The following is a 21,133-nucleotide window of genomic DNA, read 5'->3' as shown; positions in this document are numbered from 1 at the left end:
TCCAATATGGATTGAGGCTAAATGTCAAGAAGACAAAGATTCTCACCACTGGACAAATTGGCAGCATCAGCATGTATGGTGAAGAGATTGAGATTGCTCACAGCTTTAGTCCCTTGGCTCCACAATCAACACTGTTGGCACCAGCAGCCAGGAAATTAAAAGACGTATTGCGATGGGAAAGTCTGCTGTTAGGGACCTCTCTAAAGTACTCAAGAGCAACGATGTGTCTCTGGAGACTAAGGTGTGTTTGGTACAGGCCATGGTCTTTGCAATCACTTGTTATGAGTCAGAGAGCTGGACAATGGCCAGGAAGGATAAAAGGAGAATTGATTCTTTTGAGCTTTGGTGTTGAAGAAGAGTGCTGAGAGTGCCATGGCCTGCTAAGAAAACAAACAGATTCATCCTGTAGAGGGTTAAACCAGGCTGCTCCTTGGAGGCATAGATACTGAGGCTTTGGTCATGTCCTTGGAGAGGGACATCATGCTTGGGAGGGTAGAGGGTAGGCACGGGGGGGGAAGGCCCTCTGGGAGATGGATTGATTCAATCATTCGGGCAATCACCATGAGTGTGTCAGAGACAATGAGATTGGTACAGGACAGAGCAGAATTTAAGGCTATTGTACATAGGGTCACTATGAGTCGCAAGCAACTCGACGGCACATAACAACAACAACAACCTTCAGGATTGTAGTATAGCTTCTTGCCATTAGGCCACCAGAGATCCCATGGTCCCATCCCCACCCCCCTCCCCGATGGTTTTTATTTGAAGCCTGCTTACACGGTCTCTTTTGATCTTAAAGTTCTCTGTCATAAGCATTCCTCTATTTGTTTTTTAATTTTTCAAATCACCTCTCCCTATTAATCTTCTTGTTGTTATGCACCTTCAAGGTGCTTGCAACTCATAGCCACCCTATTTTCAACAGACCTGAAACCTGTTCTATCTTTTGCCAACTTTACTGTCTCTGACACACCTACCTCCATTACTCCAGTCACTGTATCATCTCATCAATGATCTCCCACTCTTTCTCCATCCCTTCACCCTTCAAAGCATGATGTCCCTCTCCAAGGAGAACCAATTAGATTAAGTTCTGATTTCTCATCAGAAAAGTTGCGTACAAGGGAATGACATATACAGAATTTTGAAAGAAAACAATTGTCATTTTCAGAAAAGCAGGAACTTAAAGAATTTGTGAAAACAAGGAAAACTCTACAAGAACTCCTAAAGGAGACTCCAAACAAAAGTGGATGGAGCATAATAAGCACAAACAACAGAAAAGAAACATAGCAAAATAGCAGTGATAAAACCTGGCCTATCAGTAATAACACTAAATGTGAATGGGTTAAGTGCACCAGTTAAGAGAAAGAGAGTAGCAGAAAGGATAAAATCACATAAAACAAACAAAAAAATTAAAAACTCACATAAAACTCATTTATATGCTGGTTACAAGAGACATAGGTAAGAACTGAGGAAGCATACACTAAAAATCAAAGAGTGGAGGGAAAAATACCAAGCCAATGACATAAAAAAAAATACGGTGGCAATACTAATCTCTGACAAATGAGATTTCAGGATCAAAACCACCGTATAAAATAATGAAGGACACTATATATTGAGTAAAGGCACAATTGATTAGGAAGATATAACCTTGTCGAATATGTATGCAACAAATGATAGTCAAGCAAAATACAGAAAACAACAGTTAACAGACTTAAATAAACAGTACCACAATAATGTAGGAGAATTTAGCAAACCAATTTCACCAAAGGATAGGTCAACTGGAAAGAAACTTAATAAAGATATAAAAGATCTAAAGCATACAATTAACCAACCAGACCATGTGGATGTGTTTAGGGTACTGCAACCAATTAAATTTTATTTCATTTCTTTTCAGTGGCACATAGTAGTACATTGCCCAGACTTGATTACATATTAGCACACAAAGCCAGCTTCAACAAGTAAAAGACACTGGAACAATATAAAATATCTTCTCAAACCATAATACCATAAATCTAGAAGTTAATAACAACAGGATAAAAGTGGAAAGAATAGGGGAGGCGGATGGAGAGGAGAACCCACACTCATAGAACTAAATAGCACCCTGCCTTATTGAGTTATAGAAGAACTTTACAAAAAATAAATTGTTCCTCAAGAAAAATGAAAATAGGGATCTCTGGTGGTCTAGTGACAAGAGGCTGCACCACAATCCCGAAGGTGCATTGTTTGAATCACCAGATGATCTTCCTCCTTTGCCAGTCAGATATGATTTGATAGTACACAATAAAAAAAGAAGAAAAAAAAGAAAAGAAATGTGAAACTATGAAACATTGAAATGTCTTGGATACAGTTAAAGCTGTCATAATTGGTCAGTTCATAGCAATAGATGAATACATAAAAAAAGAAAGAGAAAAGCAAAATAAATTAACTACCCTAACAACTATATCAAATAGAAAAGGAACAACAATCTAATACCATAGCCTTCCAGAAGGAAGAAAATTATAAGGACAAGAGCTGAAATCAATGGGATAAAAAAGGGAAAAAAATTGAACCCATTAACAAGACCAAGAGTTAGTTCTTCAAAACAGCCAATAAAATAGACAAATCATTGACAAACTTAACAAAGAAAGAGAAGATAAAAATAATTCTAATGACAATAGAACCAGGTTGAGTTAAATATATGATAATGGAATTTTATGAAAATCTTTACTGTGACAAATTTGAAAACCTGGAGGAAATGGACAAATTCCTAAAAATTCATACCCTGCATATACTGACACAGATATATTTAGAACGCTTGAACAGACCCATCACAAAAGAAGAAATTGAGGTCATAAAAATATTTCCTCCTCAATAAAAGGCCCTCTCCAGATGGCTTTATGATTGAATTCCACCAAAAATTCAGAGATGAACTATTGCCAATTCTACTTAAATTATTTAAAAATATTGAAAAAGAAGGAACACTCCCAGAGCCATTGACACAAGTATAATGCTGATACGAAAACCAAGTGAAGATATTCATTACAAAAGAACCCAACAACCATAAAACAAACAAACAAAAAAAACCTAAAGAAACAACCCACAAACCCCCAAAACAAACAAACAAAAGAAACTCTATATACCATGGATATAGATTCTTAACAAAATTCTAGAGAACAGAATCCAATAGTATACATAAAAATAGTCATTATGACCAACTGGTATTCATAACAGTTATGCAAGGATGGTTCAACATAGGAAAAACAATCAACGTAATATTAGTTATACTAGTAAAGCAAAGAATAAAACCATATACTACAATCAATTGATGCAGTTAAACAGTTTTGACAAAATCTAACACCTATTCCTGATAAAAACACACCACAAAATAGAAATAGAAGGGAATTTCCTCAACATGGTGAAAAGTGTATAGGTAAAATCAAGAGCCAACACTATTCTCAATGGAGCAAGACTACACACATGCCCCTACTATAGAGTCAGACATGGGTCCCACTATCACCACATCTATTTTGAATTGTATTAGAAGCACTTGCTAGGGTAATACGAAAAAGGGATGGAAATCAGAGTCATCCACATTGGCAAAGTAGTGGCAAAAGTGTCACTATATGAAGATGATATGATTGTGTACACAGAAAACTGTTAGACTGTTAAACCTGGTACACTAATTAAGTAAATTGGCAAGACAGAAGTTCAATATGTTTAATTCAGTGGGATTGCTCTATTATATAAAAGAAAACATGGAAAAGTAAACTAAGAAAGCAATACCACTTACAATAGTCAAACACAAATTGAGATAACTTGCAAATAAACTTAACCTGAGAAATAGAGGGCCTTTATAAGGAAATTACAAAACACTGTTTTTGTTGTTGTTGTTAGGTGCCAACTCATAGACAACTCATAGTGACACTAGGAATGAAAGACCTGAGCACAGTTCATAGTTTCTGGAGGCAAGCCATTTTGGAAGTGGATGCCACTCCTGCTTCCAAGCTTTTTTTAAATCAGGAAGGCTCCACCAAACACTGTCCACCATGGGTAACCATTATCACATTTGGCACATCAGTGTCACAGTATTTAATATCACAGCAACCATGAGTTACCTCTGTACAACAATGCATAGACCAGTGCTATACCACTTAGAAGAATATCAGACAAAACCCAATTCAAACCAGACCTGCGGTCCACAGATTAAAATCACCCACCTTGGGCTTGGTAGCATAACTTTCTGTCTACTAGGCCAATGTTGCTCTATGTTATCATTGTTATTGTTGTTAGGTGCCGTCCAGTCACCTAACAAAACACTTGAAAGAATAAGAGACCTAATTAAATGGGAAAATATTTCCTGTTCATACAAAGGATAGGAAGATTAAGAATATTGATAATGACAATCCTACAAAAAAAAAAAAACAAAAAACAAAAAACAAACCCAGTCTACATGTTTAACACAATCCCAATACAGGTACTAAACTCATTTTATAAAGTGACGGAAAAGCATCTGCAAGTTTATTTGGAAAGGCAAGAAACCTAAATTAAAGAACTGTTAAAAAAAAAAAAGAAGAAGAAGAAGAAGCGGGAGGAATAGTATTCCCTATCTCAAAACCAATACAGTCATAGTAACAAAAACAGTATGGTACTGGTACAATGACAGACACGTAGACCAATGCAATAGATTTCAGAACACAGACATTAACCTATCTATCTACTGTCAACTTGTATTTGACAATGAAACAAAAAACCCAACAAAAACCTGTCAAGTGGGGAAATTTAAACCTTTTCAACAATAATACTGACAAAGCTAGATATCTACAAGTTGAAGAAGGATTCACATTTTACACTATACACAAAAATTAACTGAAGGTAAATCTGAGATTTTGGGGTAAAGTCCAAATCCATAAAGATCATTAGAGAAAAAAAATAAAAGTTAATTAGAGACAAGATGAGAATAAATTTAGATACACCATTTATAATATAACTAGGCAAGCAAATACAGCCAGAAATGTAGAATCAGGAATGGTTCAACAAATCAACAAAAGGAACAATGGGGAAGTTCTAAAGATCAAGATCCTGTTTGCACCAAAAGTTTTTTCCAATAGTTTTCGTTGTTAAGTGCCGTTGAGTCATAGCTGACTAACAACGACCCTATGAATGAAAGACCTGAACACATGTATAACTTGAATCATTTTTCCAAGTTCCTAGAGTTTCCAGAGGCAAGCTATCTCAAAACTTGATGCCACTACTGCTTCCAAGCTGGTTTTTATAAGGGAGCTGCACCAAACACTGTCCACCATGGGTAACCATTATCACCTTTGTCACACCAGTGTCACAGTGTTTAGTATCACAGCAAACATGAGTTACCTCTGTACAGCAAATAGACAGTTCAAGTCTTTCTTTTGTTTATAGGGTTGCTATAAGTTGTCTATGAATCAATGACACTTAACAACAACAACAACAGAGAGAGCTTGCTTGGCTTAGTCAGACATTCAGTTGGTCAGTAAACATATGAAGAAATTTTCAAAAATCTGGCAAAAATAGAGATGTAAATTAAAACAAAACTTAGATACCCTCTTACCCCAGTAAGAGTGGAAAAGTTTAACTGGATACCAAGCCATAAATGTTGAAGATGATGTGGAGAAACTGGAAATCTCACACACTGCTGGTGGAATTATAAAAACTCTGAAAGGCAGTTTAGCTTTTCCTCAAAGAGCAGATCATAGAAATTCCACATGACGCAGCTAGTCTACTCTTAGGATACACCAAGGAAAGTAGAACAGAGAAACAAATGGATTTTTGTAAACCTATGACACTCTATCTTTCCTAGCACTACGTCTTTTTTCAAGGCTTGGTCCATCCTGACAATATGGTTCAAGTATGTGAAACTAAATTTCACTAACCACATGCCTCGGGAAACTCTATGAACTTGGAGAAACAGTGATAGAGTAAGGCTTCAGGCTTTTTATTAATAAATGTGTATATTTACATGTATTTATTTATAAAGAAATAGATATCTTCCCTTGTATTTAAAAGTCAATTAGACTTGAGGTTCTAGTGTTATATTATTTTGGAAGCACATTCTTCCAAGTTGTACAATATTTTTCTATCAATTTGCTGGACTGAGTTAATCTGGATTTGCTGTGATGCTGAACTTTGTGCCATTGAGGAATCAAAGGCCGTAACAGCTGCCCATTGTGGACAGTATTTGGTGGATCTCCCAATTTAAGACAAGTTTGGACACAGGAGTGGCTTCCACTTTAACTTCATCCTCTGAAAACTCTTATAAAGGACAATAGTTATAGAAAGACTTCAGGCCTTTTGTTCATAGGGTCGCTAAAAGTCATGCTAGACTGGACAGCAATCAACAGACACAACGAGTTTGTAGCAACATTATTCAGAATAGTAAGAAAATGGAAACAGCCCAAGTGTCAGTAAAGGAATACATTGAGAAATTATGATACATTAAGATACATTCACACAATGGAATACTATGCAGGGCTAAAGAGCAACAATTTTGTAAAATACTATATTACATGGAATAGTCTAGAAAGGCTTATGCTCAGTGAACTTAGTCTCATAGAAACAAATACTACATAGAGCATTATTGTAAAAATAGAAAGATCGGTAGTAAGAGCTCTGGTGGCCTAGTGGAAATCCTGAGGCATATGGTTGGATGTTACCAGAAGCTCTGCAGAGAGAAACATGAGCAGTCTCCTCCCTTGTGATTAACTGCATCTGAAAACCCACTAAAGGGTCAGTTATGTATCAGTTCCAACTCTACAGTACACAAGTTGTAAGATGTGTATAAATGTCTGAAGGGTAAGGGAAATGGAGGAGGGGGCAAAACATTTGTATGGAAAATCACTGGGATAGCAGAGTATGGTGGGCAGTGGGAACGGAAGAAGAAATTAGAAAAAATATAAAGGGAACTTGAAGAGACAGGTTATTATTTAATGGTGCTTAATTTTATAAAACACAATCTGTAACAATTATAAGAAATACAATATGAGTGAAGAAATGTGTGGAATACAGTGTACATGAATGAAACACAATGCATACAAATTTTGTATGCAAAACATATCAAATACTAATAAAAAAGTTCTGCCAAAAAAAAAAGAACTACAGACTTCATAGATTACATCTCAACATCAAGAAAGCAAAAGGCCTCATCACAGGCCCAACAGACAACATCATGATAGATGGAGAAAGGATGGATGCTGTTATTAACTTCTTCTTGCTTGGATCAACAATCAACACCCTTTGTACTAGCAGTCAAGAAGGATATCAGGAGATGTACCGCATTGGGAAAGTTCACTATCAGGGACCTCTACAAAATATTGAATAGAAATAATGTTAACTTAAAGGCTATGGTAGTACTGATCCAGGGCATGATATTTTAAGTCACCTTCTATTCATATGACAGCTGGACAATGAATAAAGAAGACAGAAGAAAGTATGCCTTTGAGTTGTGGGTCTGGAGAAGGACTGAGTCCCAGGGACTGCCAAAAGAACAGCAGGTATCTTGTAAAAGTGCAACCAGAGTGTGCCCTGGGGACAAGATGAGGAAGCTCCATCTCCCACACTTCATCTCATACTTTGAGTGTGTTGCTAGGACTGACTATTCCTTGGAAAGTCACATGATGCTAGGAAAGACATAGGGTTAGTGAAAGAGTGGAAGACCCTCAACAAAATGAATTGGCACAGAGACTGCAGCAATGGGTCCAAGGGTGTCAGAGATGATGATGATGGCACAGGATAGGACATCAATCAGGTCTTTTGTTAATAGTTTTTTTTTTTATAAGTTATACTCAATTTGAGGGCACCTAACAACATAAGCCTACTTTATTGTGCCTCACAACAATAATAAATTTATATATCATCTGAAATTACTAATTTTTTAAAAGTCTTCTTTCTTCTAAGAAATACTCATAATACCTAATATAATACTATTTTTTTCCAGAGATTGTGATCTCAGAGATTATATAGAAAGGGATAAAGTAGTTCAAAATATAAAAAACTTCCAGTACTTTTGAAGAAAAGTAAATGAGTTAGTTACATTTCATATCACTAATATCAGAAAATTATTATTAGATTTACTCTGCAAAGGAAGGAAAAAATAGTATGGGAGAAAAATCACCCACACTGGTTAATTAAATGTCTCAAGCAAGAACTGGAGCCTTTACTGTAAATAGATATCTCACACTGAAATTAATTCTCAAAGGAAAGTGAAGATGGTTTCACTAGACTCTCATAACTGGCAATGAGGATACAGAATTAATGAATGCATCTTTCCTGAAGCTCCTCTGATGTTAAGAATAATAGGCAATGCTACATTGCCTTCCCATTAGAGTTAGTAACCTCCAGAGAGACTATGAAGGCAAAGAGCATTCCACAAAGTTGCTATTTGATAAGGGTCATTGGTGAGTATATTGAGTCTCTTCTCTGTAATTTCAGAGGGAGAATTTACAAAATGTTATGGCTGCTGTTGAGAGAGACTGAGCTGGAGATTTCATTTAAGGAGATGTTAGATGTTCACATGGCTGTGTGGAAGCTGATGTATTTTAAAATTTAAAAAAGCAAAAGCCCAAGATACAAATACAGTTTTACCTAGGGGAGGACTACCTATTGTGTAGGTTCATTACCTGAGTGAATAACAGCAAACAGTTCAGTTTCTGCATTAAGGTTGATAAGCTAGTCCATTTATTGTAAATGTTCACACAGATGCAATGTTACAATGGCTTTTAATACTTTTTTTTTAATACTACAAAAAAGCACTTTTGAATGGGTAAGTTCTAATGTATACCATATACATATTTCAGACAGCATTTTTAGATGAACAATTGAATTACACAGGTACACATAAGCCATATTTTGGCCTTGACCTCCTTTTTTTTCTTTTACTTGCCAATGGCATAAAAGTAAAGGGGGGGAAATTCCACTTAGCTTAAGATTGGTGATAGCAAGAAAAAAAAATATGCTAGCATTTTGGATAGACATTTATAGTGGCTGCATTAAAAATAGATATATGATTCCTTTTAATACTGAAATCTGGCACTTGAAGGTTTAATCACACAGTGGTTAAGTGCTTTGTTGCTAACTGAATAGTTGGCATTTAGAACCCACCCACCAGTTACTCAATTGGAGAAAGAACTGGCAGTCTGTTTCCATAAAGATGACAGGCTCAAAAACCCTATGGAGCAATTCTCTTCTGTTCTATAGGATTTCTACAGGTCAAAATAGATTTAGTGACAATGGTTTTCCTTTTGATTTTTTTCAGCCATTAAGTTAGCCACTTCTGGTCTCCAGCTACCCTAACTGAAGACACATGGTTTTGTAAATCAAGACATTTAAAATATGTTCTTTTAAGACAGTAAAGGGCAGAGATTATTTCTGCTATTTATATGTATCGTTGGAAGAATGATTAGCACCAGAGATTCTGATATTCCTGAGAAGCAGTAAATACCAAGCTTCTCCGGACTTATCTTATAGAGTGATTATTATAGTAGCCTCTCTACTTCCTACTCTGAAACTAAGTTTTATTGTGCGTATGATATTTTGGCTTTCACATAGCAATGCTAAAGAAAACATAAAGCACACTATTGTGGTAGTTTTTGGGTTTGTGATGATGTTTTTTCCTTAAAGTCATCAATGTTATTAACTAAAATACCTAATTCACTTTACTATCTTTTATTTACCACAGGAAATCTGAGCTTAATTTTTGTATGTGAAGGATATTACTATAAGAATGAGAAGACATGTAGTTGTACGTAGTTGTTAATGTAACGTTTTGGTTTTTTTTTAATGGAAGCCTCTATATTCTTTAGTACTTTATAAAATAATAAGTAATCAAACTTTATTTCAGTGTATGTGAATTTGTTTAATTAAAGACTGGGACCAGGTTGTTGTTGTATGCCATCAAGTTGAAATGTGTTACTGTTGTTAGATGCCGTCGAGGCTAGTATGACTCATAGTGACCCTATGAACAAAAGATCTGAACCCTGCTCTATCTTTTGCCATCCTCATACTTCCTGAAACACAAGAGCCATTGCAGTAGTCACTATGTAAATCCATCTGGCTGAGGGTCTTCCTCTCCTTTGCTGACCTTCCACTCTTCCTAGTATCATGTCCTTCTCCAAGGAATAATCCCCCCTTGCAACATTCCAGAATTATGTGAAGTGAAGCCTTAGCATTCTTGCCTCCAAAAAAGCACTACAACTGCACCCTCTTCAAGACATAGCCATTAGTTCTCTTGGCTATTATGGTATGTTCGGTACTCTTCTCCAACACCACTCCTAAAGAAATAACTTTTTCTTCTGTAATCATCATTCATTGTCCAGCTCTTAGATGCATAGCAAGTAATCATGAAGACTATGGCCTGAATCTGATGCACATTAGTCCTCACACTGGCATCTTTACTCCTCAATAATTTGGAGAGGGCCCTTACTACAGATTTCCCCAGTGAAAAGAAACTCCTTATTTTCTGACTGCTGGTACCAAGGTGTTAATTGTGGATCCAAGCAAGATGAAGCTGTTGACAGTTTCAATCTCTTCTCCATCTATAATGATGCTGCCTATCAGTCCAGTGGTAAGAAACTTTGTTTTCTTGATATTGAGTTGCAATCCATACTTAAGGCTGCGTTTCTTGATCTTCTGCAACAAGAGCTTCAAGTCCTCCTCACTTTCAGCAAGCAAAGTTGTGTCATTGGCATAACACAGTTTATTGATAAGTCTCACTCTAATCCTGATACCACACTTCACTTTATAGAGTCCAGCTTCTCAGATAATTTGTTCAGTATACAGATTGAGTACAAACTTCACACACTCCCTTCTCAATTTTAAATCATGCAGTATTACCCTGCTCTGTTTGCACAATAGCCTCCTGGTCCAGGTATAGATTCCACATGAGCACAATTAAGTGCTCTGGAATTCTCATTCTTCTCAATGCCAGCCTAAACTTGTTAATATTCACATAGTCAAATGCTTTTACATAGTCAACAAAGCACAAATAGACACTCTTCTGATATTCTTCTTTACTTTCAACCAGAATCTACCTGACATCAGCAATAATATCCCCGTGACAACCTCTTCTAAATTCTGCTTGAACTTCTGAAAATGCCTTATGTATCTATCTACTGTTCTAGTCACTATTTTGTGTGTGTGTATGCGTATGTGTGTATGGTCCCTGCTACCTTTAATGTCCCTAAGCAGAAGGTTTGCCCTTTGGCTGTCTCACGAAGCCAAGATTGTGAGGCCTCCATGCCCTGCTGAGGAAAGAGTATGTATACAGTCTGGTTGGGGGCTGCCAGGAGACCTCAGATCATTTTTAATGATCTTCAGCAGTATTTTGTTTGAATGTAGTATTAATAGTATTGTTCAATAGTTTCCACATTTGGTTGGATGATCTTACTTAGAAATGGAAACAAATATGGAAATCATCCAATCTATTGACCATACAGCTATCCTCCAAATTTCCTGGCATAAAGTGATGAGAGCATCCAAGACTCCATCTATTAATTAAAAAAAATCAATTGTTACCCATCCATTCCTGGGACCTTATTTTTTGTCTATGGCTTCAATGCAGCTTCTACTTCCTCCTTCATTACCATTGGATTATTTTCCTATGTTAATTCCTGAAATTGTTTAGTGTCAACCAATTCTTTCTGGTAAAATGATTGTGTGTATTCCCTTCATCTTCTTTTGATGCTTTCTGGATCATCTAATATATTGATTGCCCCCAGTATCTTTCAATATTGTGACATGAGGCTTAAATTTGTTTTTTAGTTATTTCTGCTTGAGAAATACAGAGCAAGTTCTTCCCTTTTTATTCTTCAAATCCAGTTCTTTGCACCATACATTGTAATGTTTTGTGTTGTCCTCTCAAGCTGCCCTTTGACACTTTCTGTTCAGCTCTTTCACTTCGACATGTCTTCCTTTTGTTTTAGCTTCTCAATGCTCCAGTACAATCTTTAGAGTCTTTTCTGAAAACCATTTCAGTTTTTTCTTCTTCCTTTGTTTTTGTAATGACTTTTTACTTTCTCAACTCATCTTGTCTTCAATCATTGGTGCTCAATGCTTCAAACCTATTATTAAGATGATCTTGAAGTTGATATGGAATTTCAAGATCATCTTAAGAATAAGTTTTAACCCAACCCACACTACAATTCTAACAACAAGGTGTTTCTAGTGAGAAGTAAGAGCAGTCTGCTCCTATGTGACTTCATGCCTCTGAAAATCTGCTTCAGGGTCATCTATGATTCAGTTCCAACTTAATGGTACTCAACAACATTAAATCTCTATATTAATTTACATTAATTTTGGCATTGAATGGTCACTGACATAGTTTAAAAAATATGTGTAAGTGCATGTGAAGCTTATTTTGTGTAGGAGAGTTCATAGTTCTTATTGAATAGTGACACAGTGACTGTAATAATGGGCTTGAATATCTCAGAGTTTTGAGGGTGGCTCAGTGCAAAATGAGCAGCTATAACATGGGGACGGTCAAATCTGACTTCTACCTACTTCATAAAGAGGAACTGTCCCATCAATAATACCCGTAGCAGCAAACAGTTAGATAGCTGCTAGATCAGATACACCATCCCCATGCTCCTGCACCTATTTCCACCAATAATTGGGTTAGATATTCATTGTTGACTCACATGCTTTACTTACAGTTTTGATACCAAGAGTAAATTTTACTAGGGTAATAGGTTAGGGAGTGAGAGAGGCAAAGACTATCTCACAATAAAAGTCCATGTTTAGTCCAGCAGTTCTAAGCCAGACTAACAGCAAAACACAGTTCCTTAAGTAGTAAATGTCGTAGTTTATGTTTAGCAACACAAATTCAAGAAACCTCTGGTTTCCTCAATTATCCACTAAGGTTTTCCTCAGAGCAGTTATAACTCAGGTTCTCCTTTGAGCATTTGTCAAGAAGAGCAAAACCTTTAACGATGGTCAACACAAATGTGAGAAGCCTCTGGTCACAACTTGTCTTGGTTTCTCTACAGCAATGCCACAGTTTCTTCACCACCATCACCAGGATATCACTCTCACAAGGGTCTTCCTCTGGTTTGGCTCCCAGCAGAGCCTTGCTCTAGTCTTTCTCAAGTCTTACTACTTAGTGTAGGAAGCACTCTCTCTCTTATTCTAGTCTTACAGCTGTTGATGATTTTTCAAGTCTATGTGTCTACAGTTAAGGTAGTTGGAGACCAGAAGGGAATGATCTAATGGCTAGAAAAGTCCACTTTAAGCCAACACCGCATTCAGGGTAGAGCAAAGTTCATATATATTGTTCACTGGATCACTTTGAGTCTTCTTCTGGATGATATCTAATCAAAACTTTGAATAGTCAAAGATTATTTGTTATCTCTAGGCTTTGCCTTTCTTCCATTTATACTGTAAAACTGCTGATGTAAAAAATTCATTACAGAATATTTTTATTGCATACTATTTGTATTGTAATCAAAACACTTTGTAATACTTTTCCACAAGAATGAGTTGTTGATGAAAAATAACAACCACTTCGGAAAAAAAATGTAGAGGTAATATTTATTTTCTTATAAGCATGCCTTGCTTTGGGAATGCACGTCATATTTTCTGCAGCAATCAGGCATACACCTAGAATATGTTTTCCTTCAAACTCTAAAATCTGTGAAACTTATGCCTTTAATTGTCATAATTCTTTTGAATTTTATTTGAATAGATATTTTTTAAGGGTTTTTGAAAGAGATATCACAGTGAAGGGAAGAGTGGGAGAGTCTTAAATGTACTGGTGAACTACATGCTTATAGACAAACTGAAGGTTTGGTTATAACATGGATGACTGAAAGTAGCTGGTAGTGAAACATAGAAGTGTTCATCTTCTAAATGAAATATTGGTGATTCAGACATAAATGGTGACTTTATGGGAGAAAGATGATGAAATCCACCAACATAAAGTTAATAGCCTAGAAAACCCTATGAGGCAGTTCCATCCTATCACACAGGTTTTCTATGAGTTGAAAATTGATTCACTATCATCGAGCAAGAAAAATGGTAGTTTTTATAAATATCTGAAACCTAATCTTTGGGAATTTGCACAGAAGTTGGCTAAATGTGATCATTCTTATCTGTCTTCAAACTAATTAGAGTTTCAGTAATAAAATCTATGTATACAATTATTTTCTTGACACCTATAAATTTATTTTAAATACAAATATTATTTGTAATTCAATAAGACACATTGTATCTTAATTTGAATGTAGAAAAAAGGAGCTGGTTTTCGAAGAATTGGTATAGTATTTGTTTATGCAAATAAATTACTCTATTTAAAATTAGAAAATATCTATTAGTAAGTAAAAGTAAAAGAGTAAATTTAGAAATTATACTAGACTGAATTTTATATTTGAAGTTTATAACCTATCCTTACAATAGAATGTATATTTGAGATTGTATTTCAAACAATGTGAATATATTTATGAATTTTAAATCTAATGTGCACCTTTTTAAAAAAATGTTTTTGCTTTATAAAAAATAAGATCAACTTCTATTTAAAAATATTCTTTATCCTTATTACAGCAGTTCAGGAGAAATGTGTAACATTATTCTCAAAATCCCCCGGAGTAAAACAAGATTGCTCTGTTCCTATTGACCCCCAAAATTTTGGAAGGACCATTAGCTCTTTTAGGCCATTAAGGTATTATCTAGTCTACTGAAGCAGTACTTATTCAATAGTCAGTAAAGTACTGCCTATTTGGAGATTAACTACCTTTGGAAATTGCATCAGCTATTACAGGTCACTAGGATACTATTAAGGAAGTTTTTGCTTTAATGCATAAAAATACTAGCTACTGCTCTGAAAAAGTAAAGGAATCCTCTCGAAATGTTCCTAACTTAGGACTAAGGATGAGAATGCAAATAGGGTCTATCAAGTTCAAATAAGAAGCATATACTCCACAACTGATAGGGCTTCTATGATCATTCTATTAACAGTAACTATTCTATTAACACAGAAAGTTTAAATTAAGCTTCAAACTTTTTATTTTCCTATTATTTCCTTTTAACATGTTAAATATGTGATAATTTTTCACTGTTTAGCAATAATAGCATTTCACAGCGTGTTGCTATGTGTATTTTTATAAAAGAAATGTATTACGAAATTACTAATGTGACATAGCCAAATTTGAGTTAACTAAAATTAAGATCTAAAATAGATCTTTTAGTAGTATTTTAACACTGAGTTGGTATCTTTTCAACAGAATGATATTTAAGTTAATATAAGTAATTATTTTCTTTACTGATTTCCAAATGGAGATCTTAAAAAGCAAGCATAGCTTTTTTGGAAAAATTTGATCTCTTGTACCATTAATTCTAGTAGAAGTATTATTATAAGAATTCACTTGTACTAGACCTTGTACTAGAGAGCTCTGGTGGCCTAGTGGCAAGAAGCTGCACCGCAATCCTGAAAGCATGTGGTTCATAGCCACCAGTTGCTCCAGGAGAAGCATGGACCATCTCCTTCTATGTGATTAACTGCCTATGAAAACCTACTGGAGGGTCAGCTATGGGTTGCTTCTGACTTTACAGTATTAAACTACAACAATACAAATGAAGAACTAGCTGATGGATATATTGGATAAAACACCTAAACCACATTGATAAGATTCAATTATGAATCATGTATAATTTTTAAAAAATCATGATTATGGTGCAAGTTTCCCAACTGTTGTTCATAGGGTCATTTTGAGATATGGATGATTTGACAGTTTTTTTTTTTAAACCCTCTTTAAAAGGCATTGGAGACTTAATGCTAAACTCTTCTCTTACATGTAAGAGTGTCACTAAAATTCCCAGTTATTACACTTCATATGTAACCACCAATGTTTTAACTATCAGCAATAGATTGCATATTACTATGATGCTTAACAACTAGGTTTCAGGAAATTTTCACATGGGAAAGAAGGGGCTAGTGACTTAACTGAAAGAAAAAAAAAAAGATCATTCTGACCTTTCCTTCTTCTGCTGCTTCCTCCTTCACAATGCTTAAGTAAAATATTTTGCTGCTCTTGAATAAATGAACTTGGCATGTAAATTAATGAAAATGTGTATTAATTTTCCTACTCTTTTGACCAGTTTTATTAAAATGTTGCTTTACTGGAGGTCCTCTGGTGGTCTAGTGGCAAGAAGCTGCCCTACCAACTCTGAAGGCATGTTGTCTGAAGTGACCAGCTGCTCTGCAGAAGGATGAGAATCTCCTCCCTTGCCTCTGAAAACTTGCAAAGGGGCTCAGCTTGGGCTGGTTCTGACTCTGTGTTATCTAGCAGCAGCAGCAACAACAACATGGTAGTGTACAATAGGATTAATTTACTGTGTTTGTAATCTTCTGATATTTTCATCTGACTTCTGAATATATTTTCTTTGCCCATTCTGAGATGTATCCTTTCAAATAGAAGTAGATCTGAAATTTTACATTTATATTACCCTCAAACAGTAGATTCTATAAGTATAAAGAAATTTATATGGAGTTTAAAAAAAAGTCCAGGTAGAAATATGGTTAGTTAAAGTAGTAAGAATTTTTTGGAGATGTGTAATGTATCAACAAATATTAATGTATGAACATATTGAGTATATTAAGGTATACACTGAGTGTATAGAGAAAATTAATGATCCAAATTAACACTCATACTAAGAAAAAAAATATTAGTGGTGTGCTTTGGATTAAAAGAACGCATGGTAAAAGGAATAATGGTCATTCTCAGCAAGCATCCAAACCTCAATTCATTAGAATGCAAATAGATTTATCATGAAAAATACCCTGGCTGATTTCAAACTCCAAGTCATTATAAAGTGATATTAGCAGCAATAAATTTCTGAGTATAAATGTTCCCTTCTAAGAAATGACTTTTACTTTATTTAATTTGGTATTACAGTGTTAATTAATATCAGAGTTATAAAATTGCAATTTTAGCCCTGGGCATTTTGCCACTCTAAGTACTGTTTTCTAAAATAAACTTAGCTAGAAATAATTGTTTTTACAGTCTGGAAGCTATGATTCTTTATCATGAATCAGATTCTGGAGATAGTATTCCAAGGGGGTTTTTTTGTGCCACAATATGAATACATTATCCACCTACAGAATTCCATCAAATCATAAGACTAGAAATGAATAAACACTCTTCTATATACAAAGAGAGAGAGTTTTACATTATCTCTCTCTCCTCTTAAAAAAATATTTTGAACCCCAGAAACTAGTGATTACTGACATACTTTCTCACATCTCACATGGGTTGTGATTAATACTCTCACTTCTAGAAGGCATCCCAGGGTCAAAAGATGGCAGAACTTTTCTCATTGCCTATTTCTTACTATTTATCTTTGTTCCAGAACTTCTCTTTACAGATCAACTAACTATATCAATACTAGGTTTAATTGAAAATATTTACTACTTTGACTACTTTCTTTTACTTTCTCCACGTAGCTATCTTTTTATCCCTTTAGTTCCACATTGACTTATTTATTTTTTATTATTCATGAAACCTCTCATTTTGACTTAAAAATTCCATGTAAAAAGTATGAAGGTGGCATATGGACCTCCACAAACTTAACAAGGAAATCCTCACCCCACCATCAACATCCCCAACACAAATCCTATTTCTAGTAAGACAATACACATCCTCATGTTCCTTGTACCAATTCTAACACCAACTGTTCCTCCTAGAACTCTTGCTGCTCTTTTATTGAGTTTGCAATTCACTGCAAACAAGTCTCACATGATCACACTAATAGTTACAAGATTTATTATTGTTTTTGTTGTTATGTGCCATAGAATTGCCTGTGACCCATGGCAGCCTTATGTACAGCAGTTCTGAAGCCTGATCTGTCTTGAGTCAGTCTCACTGATTTTGACACACCGACCTGCATTGCCCCAGTTACTGTATAAATCCATCTCATTTGGGGTCTTTCTCTCCTCTGCTGTCCTTCACCCTTGTAAGCATGATGTCTTTTTCCAAGGACCAGTCCCTCCTGCTCAAACTGATCTTTGACAAGGAGATGAAATCAGTGAAGTGGGGGAACGACAGCCTTTTTAACAAATGGTGTTGGCAAAATTGGAAAAATATCTGCAAAAGACTCAAGCAAGACCCACACCTCACTCCATACACAAAAACCAACTCAAGGTGGATCATGGACCTAGGACTAAAACCAAGGACTATGAAATTCATTACAAAAAAGCTAGGAACAACACTAGAAGTCCTAATCCACAACATAAACAGTCTTCCCAGTATCCTGGAAAAGCTACAACCAGGAGAAGATAACATAGATGAATGGGACCTTCTAAGACTCAAATCCCTATGCACATCCAAAAACTTCTCCAGTAGGGTAAAAAGGGAAGCCACTGACTGGGAAAAAGTATTCGGTAATAACATATCAGATAAGGGACTTATATCCAGAATTTATGAAATACTTGAGCACCACAACAAGATAAAGGTAAATAATCCAATAGAAAAATGGGCACAGGATATGAACAGGCACTTCACCGAAGATGACATTCAGATGGCTAACAAACACATGAAGAAATGCTCAAAATCCCTAGCCCTAAGAGAGATGCAAATTAAAACAACTATGAGATATCATTTCACCCCAGTCAAAATAGCAAAATTTAACAGAACAGCAAGCAACAAATGCTGGCGAGGTTGTGGAGAAACTGGAACCCTGATTCACTGTTGGTGGGAGTGTAAAATGGTGCAACCCCTGTGGAAAGTAGTATGGCGCTTTCTCAAAAAGTTGCAAATAGAGATACCATTTGACCCAGCAATTCCACTACTGGGAATATACCCTGAAGAGGCCATAGCTGACATCCAAGCAGATATATGCACACCCATGTTTATTGCAGCTTTGTTCACAATAGCAAGGAGTTGGACACAACCTAAGTGCCCATCAACAAACGAATGGCTAGAGAAGCTGTGGTATATTCGCACAATGGAATACTATGCTGCATTAAAAAACAAGGAACTCATGCAATATTATTCAAAATGGTTGACTCTGGAGAACATTATGCTGAGTGAAATATCCCAGTCACAAAAGGACAAATATTACATGATGCCACTGTTGTAGAATGGGACTGTCCTTGGGGTTGGGGAGAGACTGAGTAAGATGGGTTCGATAATGTATACTGCACTGAAACAGAGGAGGGAGAGAACCATTTAAAAGAGAGATGTAACTGGGTATTTCTGTCATCACAGGAGACTAGAGCGAGAGCTGCATGGTGGAGGGGACCTGGGGGAGGGTTTGTAAAACAATGAAAGAATCTTTACTTTTACTTTTCCATAATTTTTGGACTCATGTACTTATAACTTGTTAGTCAAATTTGTGTCTTCTAGGTTGCAACACCCCCATGATACATCTTCAAGGATATGTACATGTACAGCCAAGCACAATCAATAAGAGTGCATCTGAATTCCAAAATCAATCTCCATAATAGTCTATGTGTTTCCTACTGCCAAAGGGGCCCTTTAGAGTAGTGAGAGAAGATCTTCACCCTGAAACCCACAGCGTCCCTTTTCAGCAGGAAGTAGCTAAGAGAATACGCCGTCCCCTTTTCCTTATGACTCAGGGTGAAGTCTCTCTCAGGGAGGAGTGATAGGGAATGGCAAAGGATACACTGACAAAGAAGATTAATCAGAACTGGCTTTGACAAGCACTGTGGCATTTGGACAAGAACAAACTGGGAGGAGGGTAGAGAGAATAGTGCAACAATGAATGAGTGGAAGCCCAAAATCTCTGTAAATGTTCATGAAAATTAATAAAATATAATTATAGAAAAAAAAAAGAAGTAGACCGAGAGTTTCCTTTGATGCAACCTACCTGGGACTACAACACTGCTGAAGGTAGAGAGAGACTAACCATCTATCTCCAGGCTCTTGTGGCAGGTCTCTGTGGGGCTGCCAGATGCCTCACCAATTTGGCTAAGGTAATAAAAATCAATCAGAGGCCCACTGAAGCACCGTCGGTGTTTCTAGAAAGGTTGATGGATGCCTATCGGAGGTACACCCCTTTTGACCCTACCTCTGAGGATCAGCGTGCATCCCTAGCAATGTCTTTTACTGGACAGGCAGCCTCTGATATCAGAAGGAAATTGCAGAGCTTGAAGTGTTACAAGATTTTTCTTTAAAGGATCTAGTAAAGGAGGAAGAGAAGGTGTATTATAAAAGAGAGACAGAGTAAGAAAAGGAGCAAAGGAAGGAGAGAGAAAGAGAGGAAAAAGAAGCTAAGTGTGACAAGCGGCAGGAAAAAAAAAACTTAACAAAGATTTTAGCTGTGGTAGTACAGGATAAGAGGGAGAAGCAAAGAGTTCCTGGAAAGGGAGGGCTAGGTAAGACAGGGTACCTGAGCAACCACACCCCGTTAAATACAGACCAATGTGCCTACTGTAAGGAAAAAGGGCATTAGGCAAAAGAATGTCCCAAGAAGCCCAGAAGAGTGGCCCCTAGGGAAGTGCTGGCCCTAGTAGGCGAAGACTAGGGGAGTCGGGGCTCGGACCACCTCCCCAAGCCTAGGGTACCTCTTAAGGTGGAGGGGAAGCCAGTCGAGTTCCTGGTAGACACCAGAGCTCAGCACTCAGTTCTGACCCAGACCACAGACCCTTTGTCATCTAAAATGTCATGGGTAATAGGAGCTACCGGTCAACACCAATGGACCACCAACAGAATTATAAACCTGGGAACCGGGCAGGTCACCCACTCCTTCCTGGTAATACCTGAATGTCTGGCTCCCCTCTTAGGAAGGGACCTTTTCACCAAAGTAGGGGCTCACATAAGCTTCCTTCCGAATGGGCCCCAAGTGACAGGCCAAGACTTAACCCCTCTAGGTGTCCTGACTCTGAAACTTGAAGATGAGCATCGGCTGTATGAAAAACTCCCAACGCTTCCAGACCCACATAGTTGGCTAGAGTCATACCCAGAAGCATGGGCTGAGACTGTCGGCATGGGGCTGGCCTGCCAACAGCCTCCTGTTGTCATCGAGCTAAAGGCAGCTGCATCGTCTGTGGCAGTCAGACAATACCCTATGATTCAGGAAGCCAGAGAGGGGATAAGACCTCACATACAGAGACTCTTGGACTCGGGGGTACTGGTTAAGTGTCAATCCCCCTGGAATACACCTCTGTTGCCTGTGAAGAAAC

General features: G+C 36.7%; 1 pseudogene; it reads left to right on the top strand.

Annotated features, from left to right (window-relative positions):
* Positions 1 to 21,133, top strand: part of LOC102872207 — a 62,386-nt pseudogene that overhangs the window by 27,731 nt on the left and 13,522 nt on the right.

The sequence above is a fragment of the Elephantulus edwardii genome, unplaced genomic scaffold (assembly GCF_000299155.1).
Source record: "Elephantulus edwardii isolate Elephantulus edwardi_28Jun2011 unplaced genomic scaffold, EleEdw1.0 scaffold00136, whole genome shotgun sequence".
NCBI lineage: Eukaryota > Metazoa > Chordata > Mammalia > Macroscelidea > Macroscelididae > Elephantulus > Elephantulus edwardii.
This window is presented reverse-complemented; position numbering and strand designations above follow the sequence as displayed.